At 50.5% G+C, this 12954-nt stretch overlaps 1 protein-coding gene across 2 annotated transcripts in view; it reads right to left on the bottom strand.

Moving 5' to 3' along the window:
- Positions 1–12954, bottom strand: part of crtac1b (cartilage acidic protein 1b) — a 401398-nt gene that overhangs the window by 123196 nt on the left and 265248 nt on the right. The gene's annotated exons all lie outside the window — the stretch shown is intronic.

Below are 12954 nucleotides of genomic sequence, written 5' to 3'. Positions count from 1 at the left end.
CCCTCGCACAGATCTTGAATCAGCCGTTCGGATATTGATTTTCTGCGGAGCGGCTGGCAAATCTTCGACCTGCATGAATATTGTCACTGTTGTTCTTCCTGCCAGTCATCACTACAATAATTGAGATCCATTTTCCAGCTGCAGGTATGGAGGGGGGGTGGGAGTGGGGTGGGGAGGGGGGGGGATTGAGCCTCGATTGCTCAGCTACGGCTCCGTAATACTCCCGCGTCAGGAGGTCGTGGATTCAAGCCCCACTCCAAAGATGGTAGGCAGCATGGTGGCACAGTGGTTAGCACTGCTGCCTCACAGCGGCAGGGTTCGCTTCCCACCTGCGATGACTGTCTGTGTGGGCTTTGCACTCCCCCCCCCCCCCCCCCCCCCCGTGTGTGCGTGGGTTTCCTCCCACAGTCTAAAGATGTGCAGGTTAGTTGGACTGGCCATGCTGAATTGCCCCTAAGTGTTCAAAGGTTAGGCGGGGTTACGGAGATTGGGCCGGTGTAGGGTGGTCTTTCAAATGGTTGGTGCAGACTTGATGGGCCGAATGGCCTCCGTGAGCACTGTACAGGTTCTACGATTCTATGACTGAAGCATCTCCAGTTACATATTGAGTTGGAGGTGTTGTTGGACTGAGGCCCCATCTGCCCCCTCAGGTGGGGATTCCTTGGCCCTTCGAAAGGTAGAGGGGCGGGGGGGGGTCATGCTGATTATTCGACCAACATCGCTGAAAAGCAGATCAGGTGGCCTAGCGAGTGTCCTGCTCAAATCAGACGCTGCATTTCCTGCGCTTAAAAACCGCTGTGCAACGCACGTTCTGAGGGTGCAAGAAACCGCGATGAAAAACACGACCACTCCTTTCCCTAACGGTTCCTGCGGAGATCCACGCGACTCACTTCCACTGGGCAGGCCTCAAATCGGCTCCACCGCGGACCAGGAAGGTAATTATTCATTTCAAGGTTAAACTGAACCAGGGGGTCATTCATTTCCCATGCCATTGGTTTTGTAATGGACTGTACATCAGCTCCTTGACAGCTGGTACTGTCACAGTGCAGGTCTCAACAAAGCTTAAACAGGCAACCCACTTCTTTAACAAGGGAAGCCCGGCTGAGATAGCGCGCTGATTGATGACAGGCCATTCGAATTCTACACTGGACGTTTGCTGCCTGCACTGAGAAATAAATTACTCACAAAAACGTTGGCTGCAACAAAAAAAAATAGATGGAATTTGGCTGGAAGCCGACAGAAATTATCCTTTACATTCTGGCAGCTACAAGATCGGCTACTTGGGAATTAGTCAGGGAAGGCTGACAAAGCTAAAAAACATATCGACGGGTCAGGGTCAGTGAAAACTTTATTACATCGCAGGCAGCAGCGGTAACCCGTTATAGGTCAACCCTGGCTCAGTGGCTGGCCAGCTCGCCTCCACGGCAGAAGGTTGTAGGTTTGAGGTGCCCATTTGGCTCTGTCGGGCAGCATGGTCGGCACGGGCTTGGAGGGCCGAAGGGCCTGTTCCTGTGCTGTACATTTCTTTGTTCTTCGTTGCCAATCAGTCGGGAGTGAGATGCCAAACTGAGGCCCCTAGCTACACTCGGGTGTATGTGAAAGGTGCCATTTGAACAGGGTATCCCGGAGTCCTGCCCAATATTTATCCCTCAGACAATACCTAAAAGCAGACTTTCTGGCCACCATCATCACCCTGCCGCTTCTGGGATCCTGCTGTGCACGGGTTAGCGGCTGTGCTCCCCGCACTGCAACAGTGACTAGTTTGTTGGCAGTAAAATGCTTTGGGATCTCCTGAGGTGATGAAAGGTGCTTTGTAAGGCATTCTTCTTCCTTCCAATCCGAAAAGGGCACCCCTAATTTTGAAACTGTGCCCTCTAATGCTGGACTCACCCACAAGAGGAAACATCCTGCCCACGTCCACCTTGCCAAGACTGTTCAGGATCTTATACACTTCAATCAAGTCACCCCCTCACTCTTCTAACCTCCAGTGGAAACAAGCCCAGTATGTCCAAACGTTCCCCACAAGACAACCTGCTCATTCCAGGTCTCAGTCCAGTAAACCTCCTCTGATCTGCCTTTCGATCCCGCCTTAAATAAGGAGACCAAAACTGCGCACAGTGTTCGAGGTGTGGTCTCACCAATTCTCTGTATAATTGAAGCAGAACATACTTACTTTTATGTTCAATTCCACTCGTAATAAAGGATAGCATTTCATTAGCCTTCTTGATTACTTGCTGCACCTGAGTACTAATGTTCTGCGACCCATGCACAAGAACACCTAGATCCCTCTGCACCTTGGAATTCTGCAGTCTCTCTCCATCTAAGTAATACTCTGCTTTTTTATTCTTCCTGCCAGAGTGACAACTTCACATTTTCCCACATTATACTCCATCTGCCAGATTTTTTGCCCAGTCACTCAAATTTTCTATATTCATCTGCAAACCCCTTCTTCGCAACACCCTTTCCTACCTCTGTGTATCTGAAAATTTAGCTACCATACCTTCACTCCCCTCATCTAAATCATTGATGTAAACTATAAAACGTTGAGGCTCCAACACTGGCCCCGTGGAACTTTGTTCATCATATCCTGCCGATCAAAGATCCATTTCACTTTACACTGGAATTTTGTTGTTGCAAATATGAGGTTTATCAATCTCTTTCACTTCAAGGTAAAATGGAGCATGTGGCCTGCTAGTTCCAGCCGGCGCTAAGATGATCAAAGATGTGCAGGTTATTTGGGGTTACGGAGATAGGGCGGGGTTGTGGGCCCAGGTCTGTTCTTTCAGGAGGGTTGGTGAAGACTCGATGGACCGAATAGCCTCCTTCTGCACTGTAGGGATTTTGTAGATTCTTTGGAATCCGGTTGCATGGGGCCCAGGTCAAATTCTATTGAAACCCAAGTGCCAGATCTAACATCTGAAAACAAAGGCAGAAGCAGCTTGCTGTGTACAGCTTTATAGACTCTTCAGACAAAGCCCAGGAGTGAGACAGTGAGAGTCCCGAGAGAAACAGAAAAGTTGTTGTGGACAGCAGGGAAAAAGTTTGTTCTCTGATAACTATCAGGCAAAATGCTGGTGGGAAGTCATGCTCTGGTGGAAGAGATGGCAAAGATTTAAGGACACTAGAAGTGGCCAGGAGAAGGAGTCACCTGGCAGGGCCATAACCGTGAGTGAGGAACCTCTGGACATACACCAGCTGGGTGCGGTTTCACCTCTTGAGAAATGTCTTTCCCTGCATTTGCCAACCATGGAATTTCCAGATCACCTCCACAAAGGCCAACCATTTAGCTGGGGAAGCAGCAGGACCAGTAGCATGTCAAGGGGAAGTGCAGGAAATTACAGGACAGGGCCCACACACAGGGGCAATCCTCTGCGAAACACAAAAGGTTATAAAAATGTCCTTTCAATGAAACTTGAGCCTGTCACTATTTGGTATTGATTAACCAATCAGACACGCGTTAACTTCTCGCCAGCTTAATTAATGGGGAGAAGCACAAAATAATTTATTTAATAAAACCCTTTAACAATTTTGGAATCAGCTAATCACGGATAATAAATCACTGGATTGATCAAATGATGCAATAGAATTCATTAAAATTGTTCACACATCCAAAACATATTTACTCTATTTTAAAGGTCAAATCAGTCAACAATACTGAGGTTGCACACAATTGAATTATTTCTCTATTATGGAAACAGTTCACTTTAATGATATTACTTTAAAAAAAAAATTATTTTGTAAAGCAAATGCGAGTTGATGATCAGTGAATATTTCATTCCAACCTGTTTAAATCAGTTTGAGTTAATCTTCTGGATATCAATGGGGCCCGGGGGACAAGTCAGTTATTGTTCCTTCATGAAATCCTGTTTATTACACGATCATTAACTATGGTTTCATAGGATTCTCCATCTGACTTTGCAGTGCACATTCTGCTAGAATGTAGACGCCCGTAGTCTTCATACCCTGTGGAAGGATCCGCCCGTTTAGTCCCTGTCTGTTCCCTTTTCCTCATTTTAATTTCCGTTAATCTTTTCGCTCTTACCATTTTATGTCCATGGATGATTCGTGTCTTTAGGACCAAGCGGCTTACCTTTAATTTAGAAACAGGAAACTCCAGCCGGATGGGCTGTTTAAACCATACAACATAGGAGCAGAATTTGGCCACTCGGCCCATCGAGTCTGCTCCACCATTCAATCATAGAACATACAGTGCAGAATCATCGAATTTACAGTGCAGATGGAGGCCATTCAGCCCATCGAGTCTGCACCGACCCACTTAAGCCCTCTGTGCTATCCTGCTGCCCATAATCATGGCTGTTATTTTTCTCATTTCATTCCCCTGCCTTCTCCCCATAATTTGTCAGCACAGTGGTTAGCACTGTTGCTTCACAGCGCCAGGGACCTGGATTCGATTCCTGGCCTGGAGCACTGTCTGTACAGAGTCTGCACTTCCTCCCCGTGTGTGTGTGGGTTTCTTCCGGGTGCTCCGGTTTCCTCCCACAGTCCAAAGATGTGCAGGTTAGGTGGATTGGCCATGATAAATTGCCCTCAGTGTCGAAAAGGTTAGGTGGGGTTATTGGGTTACAGGCATAGGGTGGAGGTGTGGGGCTTAAGTAGGGTGCTCGCTCCAGGGGCTGGTGCAGACTCAATGGGCCAAATGGCCTCCATCTGCACTGTAAATTCGATGATTCTATGAACATCTGATCCCCTTATTAATCAAGAACCTATCTATCTCTGACTTAAAGACACTCAGCAATTTGGCCTCCACAACCTTCTGCGGCAAAGAGTTCACCACCCTCTGGCTGAACAAATTCCTCCTCATTTCTGTTTTGAAGGATCGTCCCTTCAATCTGAGGTTGTGTCCTCTGGTTCTAGTTTTTCCTACAAGTGGAAACATCCTCTCCACGTCCACTCTATCCAGGCCTCGCCGTATCCTGTAAGTTTCAATAAGATCCCCCCTCATCCTTCTAAACTCCAACGAGTACAGACCCAGAGTCCTCAACCACTCCTCATATGACAAACTGTTTGGTCTAACATCAGCGATGACCCAGAGTGACTGGCTTGGCCGTTGGCCAATGAGATGTCCCCAAAAGCCGGGTTCTTCTCGGGGACAGGCAGCGATTGGTTCTGCTGGCTCTGGACTGTTCCTTAGTGAGACCAGGTCTTACTTCCGCGTTTACTCCAGAAGCCTGGAGGGTCACAGCTCTGCCCTCTCTCTCACCTAATGGATTATTTCTAAAGATCTGAGGTAGAAACCTCTCTCTCTGCACAGCTAAATGGAACTGCGAGGAAACCAGTCCAGCCACCAACTGCAGGCAGGGTTCAGATGTTTAAAACCCTTTTAAAATCTTTTGTGGGGAACTCTGTTCTTGTCTCAGTTAGACTGTTGGTCACTCTGGTAGAGTTGGAGACAAGTAAAAATTAAACAGGCCTGAGGCTGTTTCTTTGAGTGAAGGACCATCTAATAAAAGTTAAAGTGATACTCCAGAGGGAATCCTATTGTCTGGGAGTACTGACTGAATACGCATGCCAGAATATCATCACCAATACTTCACCGGTAGCTTTTGTCAATAAGTATCCTGGGAGGACAGCCTGCTGCAAAGACTTCAACATCAGAAGTGAGGACTCTCTCTTTTCATCTTGGTCCCCGTTACATTACCCCCCCCCCCCCAAAACCCTCTGTGTTTGTCTGTCTTGTGTGTGATTAGGGTAGAGGGAGGGCCGGTGAAAGGTGGGGGTAGTAGATTAGCTGGCAGTTATTCTGTTATAATTACCGCGTATTTCAACTTTCTTTCTGTTATAAATAAAGTTCTTTGGTGTTCAACTTACAAACCTGGCGATTTTAATTTATTGGGCAGTCAAGGGCCAAAGATTCTGTGAGCATTATAGACTTATTAGTTCATTCATTTGTGTTGGGACTCTGGGGTCTGTGGGTCTGCAATTGACCGCCCACTAGCCCAGGGTGTCAGACCACCTGATTGTGCCAACATGCGGTGCAATATGGTCGTAGAAATACCAACCTGGGGCTAAAACTCTGCCAATAATCAAAAAAAAAGTATTTTTAAAAATTATTTCGCAGGATGTGGCCATCACTGGCTCGGCCAGCATTTGTTGCCCAACCCCTACTCGACCTTGGAAAAGTGGTGGCGAGTCTCCTTGTTGAACTGCTGCAGTCCATGTTTGGTGGGTGCATCCATAGTGCTGTTAGAGAGGGAGTTTTTTTTTGGACCCAGCAACAGTGAAGGAACGGCCAGATGGATCCAGGTCAGGAAGGAGAGAAACTTGGGAGGAGAACTTGCAGGTGATGGTGTTCCTGTGTATCTGCGGCCCTTGTCCTTCCAGGTGGTAGATACCATGGGCTGTTGAAGGACCTTTGGTGGATTGTGATGGGTAAATCGCCCCTTTACTGGGCCAACACAGTGTTCAGACATTGAATATCTTTCTCATTCACTCTGATTGCGAAGATTCCAAGGGATCTACAATCTCTCTCCCTGTTCAGAATGATAATGGATTCAAACCTTTGCCATTCTGAACATCATACAGAATTACAATGGATTAAACCCCTTCCCATTCGGAATGCTGCACAATGGATTGAACCCTTTCCGATTCTGAGCATTGTACAGAATTACAACAGATTACACCACTCACCCTTGGTACAGAACACTTTATTTTAATGCAGAACATTCAAACGTGAAACGCTGGGAATGGAAATTGCTGCTCAGCCCACTGAGAACTGTCTATTGTTTTGATCTGCACTTAAAGTTGTAATTCAGGCTTAAAATGCATCCAATTATCTATTTTTAATGCTTCTGATAATGGGCCAAGTTAACCGAGCACCAATTTTCAATTTGAGACACCGAACCGCTATTCACCCTAACGCGCCTGTTGTTTGGCAGCATGTAAGATGGCGGAACGATGGGAAAAACTGGGCTTTTGTACAAAGACTTCAAGGCGGTTTCTTTAATCAGCAATTTTACGCCACCTGAGCTGAACGCAAGCTGTCTTAGTAAAGCATTGACGTGTCTATCAGAGTTCAACAGCCTAAACGTTAGATGCCTTTTTGGTGTCTGTAAACTCTATTACCTACTGAAATTTATGAGCTTAGAAAGAGATGGTAAGATGTGGAAGCTTTGCCGTTCCCTGATCCTGTTCTCTATTCATAACTGATCTGTATCTTAACTCTATTTACCCGTTTTGCTTCCATAACCCTTGCTGAGCAAAAATCTACCAATCTCAGTTTTTGCATTTTCAATCGACCCTCAGCTTTTTGGAGGATTGACTTCCAGATTCCCACTCCTCTTTGTGTTGACGTAATGCTTCCGTGGAACCATAGAATCCCCGGTGTAGAAGGAGGCCATTTGGCCCATCGAGTGTGCACTGACCCTCTGAAAGAGCGCCCGGCCATACCACACACCCCTGCCCCATCCCGGTAACCGCACCTAACCTGCACGCCTTTGGACAGTGAGAGGAAACCGGAGCAACCGGAGGAAACTGACACAGACACTTGGCGCATGCAAACTCCACACAGGCAGTCACCCGACGCTGGGATTGGCGCTGTTAACCACTGCGTCACCGTGCTGCCTAACGCCACCTCTTGAATTTAGAGGTTCTTCCCCCTTGCTCTGAACTCTGTCCCGTCCACCTTTACCACCCTCACTCTTTACATACCCAATCAATTCCATTGATCATTTTAAGTACCTCAATTTGATCACCCTTTTGTCTTCGAAACGCTAAAGAATAAAAGCTTATTTTATGCAATCACATGGCAGGAATGAGGTTTGAAGGAGATCTGTGTCCCGCTGGTGCCTCACCAAGTGGCCACTTGTGTTGAGGGCCGCACGGTAGCATTGTGGTTAGCACAATTGCTTCACAGCTCCAGGGTCCCAGGTTCGATTCCCGGCTTGGGTCACTGTCTGTGCGGAGTCTGCACGTTCTCCCCGTGTGTGCGTGGGTTTCCTCCGGGTGCTCCGGTTTCCTTCCACAGTCCAAAGATGTGCAGGTTAGGTGGATTGGTCATGATAAATTGCCCTTAGTGTCCAAAATTGCCCTTAGTGTTGGGTGGGGTTACTGGGTTATGGGGATAGGGTGGGGGTGTGGGCTTGGGTAGGGTGCTCTTTCCAAGAGCCGGTGCAGACTCGATGGGCCGAATGGCCTCCTTCTGCACTGTAAATTCTATGATCATAGACTGGGAAGTTGTCTGCGGCGCTGACTATTTGAGTGTCACTCCCAGCTAGGAGCACAGATTCAGGTACTGACCCCTCCATGAGAATGCTAAGCCTCTAACACAGATCTAGTGGAGAAGCCATGCCTCACCCCTCCATGATGTACATTATTGCATGCGGAGTAAAAGCTTGGCCTGCAGCAGGTCTAGCCAAATAACATAAGGCAACAGCAGTACCACCTTTCCCTTTCGTAGCCCTTCCATATCTCTGTAACCTCCCCCTCAGAGATCTCCAATTCCGGCAGCTGGCACATCTCTGATTTTAATTGATGGCCTGGGCTTTGAGCTCAGGGGTTCCCTCCCTGAACCTCCCTACCTCTCTCTCTCTACCTTTAAAATGCTCCTTAAAACCGATACCTCTGACCCCTCTCCAATATCTCCTTGTAAGACTCAGTCAAATAGTATTTGATTATTTCACTGTGAGACACATTTTACTCCATTAAAGATTCTCTATCAATCCAAGGTGTTGTCGAATAGGACCTTCAACATAGTGCAATATCCCAAATCATTGCACAGGTATGTAATCAGACAAATGCTAACATCGGGATCGATTTGCGCCTGGGATTAGCCTTGAGCCCAAACGGCGCCGTGGACGCAAAATCATGTGAAAATCGGAAAACGAGATTCTCGCCGGGGAAATTCTGGGCGCGATCCACCACCACATTGCGCTCTGACTTTAGCGCGGTGAAGCCGGTGAATCCCAGGAGGTGCCTCCCGTGGGCTTCCCGGCAGCCTTCACCCCTCGCGGTATGCATCCAAGTCCCACGAGGCGTCGGAGTCAGGATCCTGCCCAAAAGGAGCAGGACCAAACTTCCCTGGGATTGACCGGCCTCTCCAGTGAGACTGCAGCCATTCAGCACTGGTCCGCACAAAGGTGGACCGTGGACCGGGTAGAACAGCATGTAGGGGGTCTCCCGGGCTACCGGAGAACCCGGGGTGGTCAGGGCCAGTGCACTGTGGCTCCCTGGCCCTCCCCCTGGAATGTGGGCACCTTGGCACTGCCCAGCTGGCACCTTGACACTGCCCAGCTGGCACTGCCAAGGTGCCCAAATGGCATCGCATAAGCTGGCTGGAGTACTGCCTCGGTGCTAGGGTGACAGTGCCAAGGGTTAGGGGCCGAGGATGGCCATGCCCATGAAAGGACGATGGAGGGGAATTTGAAGGGTGGGGGTATGTAGGGCAGATAAGTAGGGACCTCTGAGATGTTGGGGGGGGGGGTGACGAGTGGCGTCCTGGAAGGGGGGGCCTTTAAGGGGGTGTGGGTGGTGTCCTGAAAGTGGGGGAACCCCTAGGGACTTCCATAGCGGGAGTCCTCTCTTGGGAGGTGTAGGATAGTGCCCGTGTGTGTGTGTGTGTGTGTGTGTGGGGGGGGGGGGGGGAGTACATTGCCCATGCGTGGGAGTGTGGGGGACCCACAAGCTCACTTAGAGATCGGGCCACCCTTTCAAAATGGCGGCCCGATTTCTGAGGTCAGCTCCCCAGTGCTAAAAAAAAATGTAAGGGCTGGATTCTCCCGCCCCGGCCGCTGCAAGATCACCACGGGCGAAACGTGGACAAACGAAAGCCCAGTGACCTCGGGCGGGATTCTCCGGTCGCCGGGCAGGCGTGGCCGGAAAATCCTGCCCCAAGTGTGGACTAAACCAGTGGGAAACTCCCCAGGGCCCAAAAAAGGTGACTAAGGGCAGGATTCTATGTCAGTGTTCGCCCGAGGTTAAAGGATTTTCCATTGTTGGCCTCTCGCTCGTGACGATGGGGCAGTGGGCGGGGCGGAGCAATCCAGCCCCGAGGGTCACTGAATAGCGGTGGAGAACTCACCAGCAGAGCCGGCGGGAAACTCACTGAAACTCCGTCACAAACAAACTTAGACATTTTTCCAATGAATCGCGTCCTCTGTGTCCACTTTCGGCCACATTTAACCTGCAGCGCTGAAAAAGACCCCGTTATTCAACGGCACTTTGCTGGGTACTTTTGGCCTCACTGAGGAACTCCTTGTCGAGGCCGCACGGTTGCCATTTGGGCTGAGCTCGCCAGTGTTGGAAGACTACTCGCGGATGGGGCCCCCATTTTTAAAGGCAACCCCACCGCAGCTCAGGACTGCCCCCCCCCCCCCCCCCCCCCACTTCACCCAACTTATCTTTTCCAGGGTCCTCATGACCCCCTCACCCCACCTCTTATGGGCAGCCAGGCACACTCGTGCCCGACCCCTGGCATGGGCAACCTGGCACCTGGGCGCCTTGATGTTGCCAGCCTGGCACCCTGGCCATGCCACTCTCAGCCCAGGTGGCAGTGCCAAGGTGTGAGACAGGCAGTGTCAAGGTGCCCAGGCACCAGCTGGAGTGCTAGGCTGCCACCCTGCCCAATGCCCGACCACCCGGGGGTCTCCAATGGCCCGGGAGACCCCCCCACTCCCCCAGGTGATGTTGCGACTTGTGCACGTTTGCGTGGACCAGCAATAAACCACGGCCTGGTGCAGTCTCCCAGGCGCAGCCGGTGAATCCCGGGCACCGGGGTGAATCTGATGAGCACATGTTTAAATTGGCAATGGCTCATTTAAATATGCATATGTGTCTCGTGCCCAGCGAGAGCGAGATCCAGATCACACCTTTGCGCGAGAGTCCGTTGAATCTCTCGAGATATTTTGAGCATCATGAATCCTGCAGGAGGCCTCTTGTGAGATTCAACAGCCCATCCCCAGACCAAGGCGGGCGTGACCAGGCCGCCGAATCGTGCTCCTCGTTGTGCAATTTTCCCCTCCCATCGCCAGTGGCGTAACGGGGATCCCGACATTTCAATGCAGTTTAATACATTTTAATATAGTTAGCAGCTTCCCCACAAAATGTTGCCCCCACATTTAGAATTTCCCCCACACAAAAGTGATGTCACGTCAGTCAGGCTTTTTATAAACGTGAAGCAGTCGAGGGGAGCCCGCCGCAGGACGGGGGGGGGGGGGGGGGGGGGGGGGGGGTGCAGGGAGGAGAGGGCCATGCCCAGGACAGTGGCCCCTGGCCCTGCCCCCTGTATTCGAAATTAACCAAAATCATAAACATGATCCCGCATCCCTCCCCTTCCTCTCTCAGTCATCCAAAGTCCCAGGACATCGACGTGGGCCTTTTAACAAGCCCAACCCTCCACCCGGCAATCCCAGTAGCTGCAGCCTCCTCACGGTTACCGGGGGGTGGGGGGGTGATGAGCCTGACTCCAGTCAGCAGCTGTCCCGTCCCCCATCCCCCATCCCCCACCCGTCTGGTCCCCCCATTTCTCCGAGTCGGGTTTGCGGAATCTGGAATTTTATGCCACCTCCGCACGCCCGACACAGGAATGAAAACTCGGCCCGGGCTTTCAATTCCAGATTTTCTTAAACTCTAATTCATTGAATTTAAATTCCACCAGCCGCAGGGGTGGGATTTGAACCCCCCCGGCCCTCAGAGCGTTAGCCTCGGGCCTCAGGATTAGTAGCCCAGCGACAAAGCCATTCGCTGTTTTCCCTTCAAAGAGCCTGAAACTCAACCAGATGATCACAATGAACTACACAATAAAAATAAAATATTAGAGGTCAAGAATTTTATTGTGAGAGTGTATGAGAGACTCTGTTTCAAAGATAATAAAAGGCAGTTGTGGAACTGATAGAGGGGAAGGTTTTCTTCGTAAAGATAATGATCAGAATGGCTTCTGGCGAGACTGGGATAATTTATTACACATTTGAATGCAGTGATGGTGACACTACTGGGTATTCGGAACGGACAAATTTAGATAGCCCTTTTTTTACTTGTTCCTGGGATGTGAGTGTGACTGGCAAGACCAGCCTGCCCGCCCCTAATTGCCCTCCAGAAGGTAGCAGTGTCCTGCCTCCTCATCGCCAATCACCTTGCGAGCATGTGGAAGCATCCGATTATCAACACACTGCCCAACAAGCTAGTCAACACTTTAAGGGCACAGCAAACAGCCATGACCCCACTGAACTTTGATTTTAAGACAAATAAAAAAAAAGGCTTGCATTTATATAGCACTCTTGGAGGGATTTCTTTCTGGTCAGCTAAAGCTCGCCAGCAGGAAAGGCTCCTCGCAGATTGGGTCGCCATTTTGTCTGGCTGCCCTGGTCTTTACTCAACCCCCCCCCCCCCCACTCTTTCAGGACCCCCGGTCTCCCCAGCCATTTTTGCCCCCTGCCACCCCCGACCCGACCCCTGGCAGTGTCACTGCTGGCCGGGGGTAGCACTGCCAGGGTGCCAGACCTGCAGTGCCAAGGTGCCTGGGTGCCAGGGGGAGAGCCAGGGTACCACCCTGTCCTGTGCTCGGCCTCCCGGCCTGGGAGACCCCCCCACCCCCCCCAGGTGCCGTTACGTCTGGTCCACATCTGTGTGGATCAGTACCACGCGGCGCCCTGGCCAGGTCTCCCAGCCGTGGCCGGTGACTCCCGGGCGACAGGGGAATCCAGCCTGTTGATCTGGACCACGCCCAGTGAGGGCTAGATCCCGATCGTGACGTCGCGCAAGACGTTTCCAAAGTCGCGAATCGAGGGAGACAGAGAGAGGCCTCTCGCGAGATTCAAGGCCTTGGCCTGACACCCAGACAGGTGCGACAAGGCCGCTGAATCCACCCGTAGTCACTGTTATAATGTAGGAAATACAACAGCCAACTTGTGCACAGCAAGCTCCCAAAGGACGCAACGCAATAATAACCAGATCATCTGTTTTTGGCTGTGTTAACTGAGGCATAAATATTGGCCAGGCAAC

This window comes from Scyliorhinus torazame, chromosome 16 (assembly GCF_047496885.1).
Source record: "Scyliorhinus torazame isolate Kashiwa2021f chromosome 16, sScyTor2.1, whole genome shotgun sequence".
In the NCBI taxonomy this organism is placed as follows: domain Eukaryota; kingdom Metazoa; phylum Chordata; class Chondrichthyes; order Carcharhiniformes; family Scyliorhinidae; genus Scyliorhinus; species Scyliorhinus torazame.
This window is presented reverse-complemented; position numbering and strand designations above follow the sequence as displayed.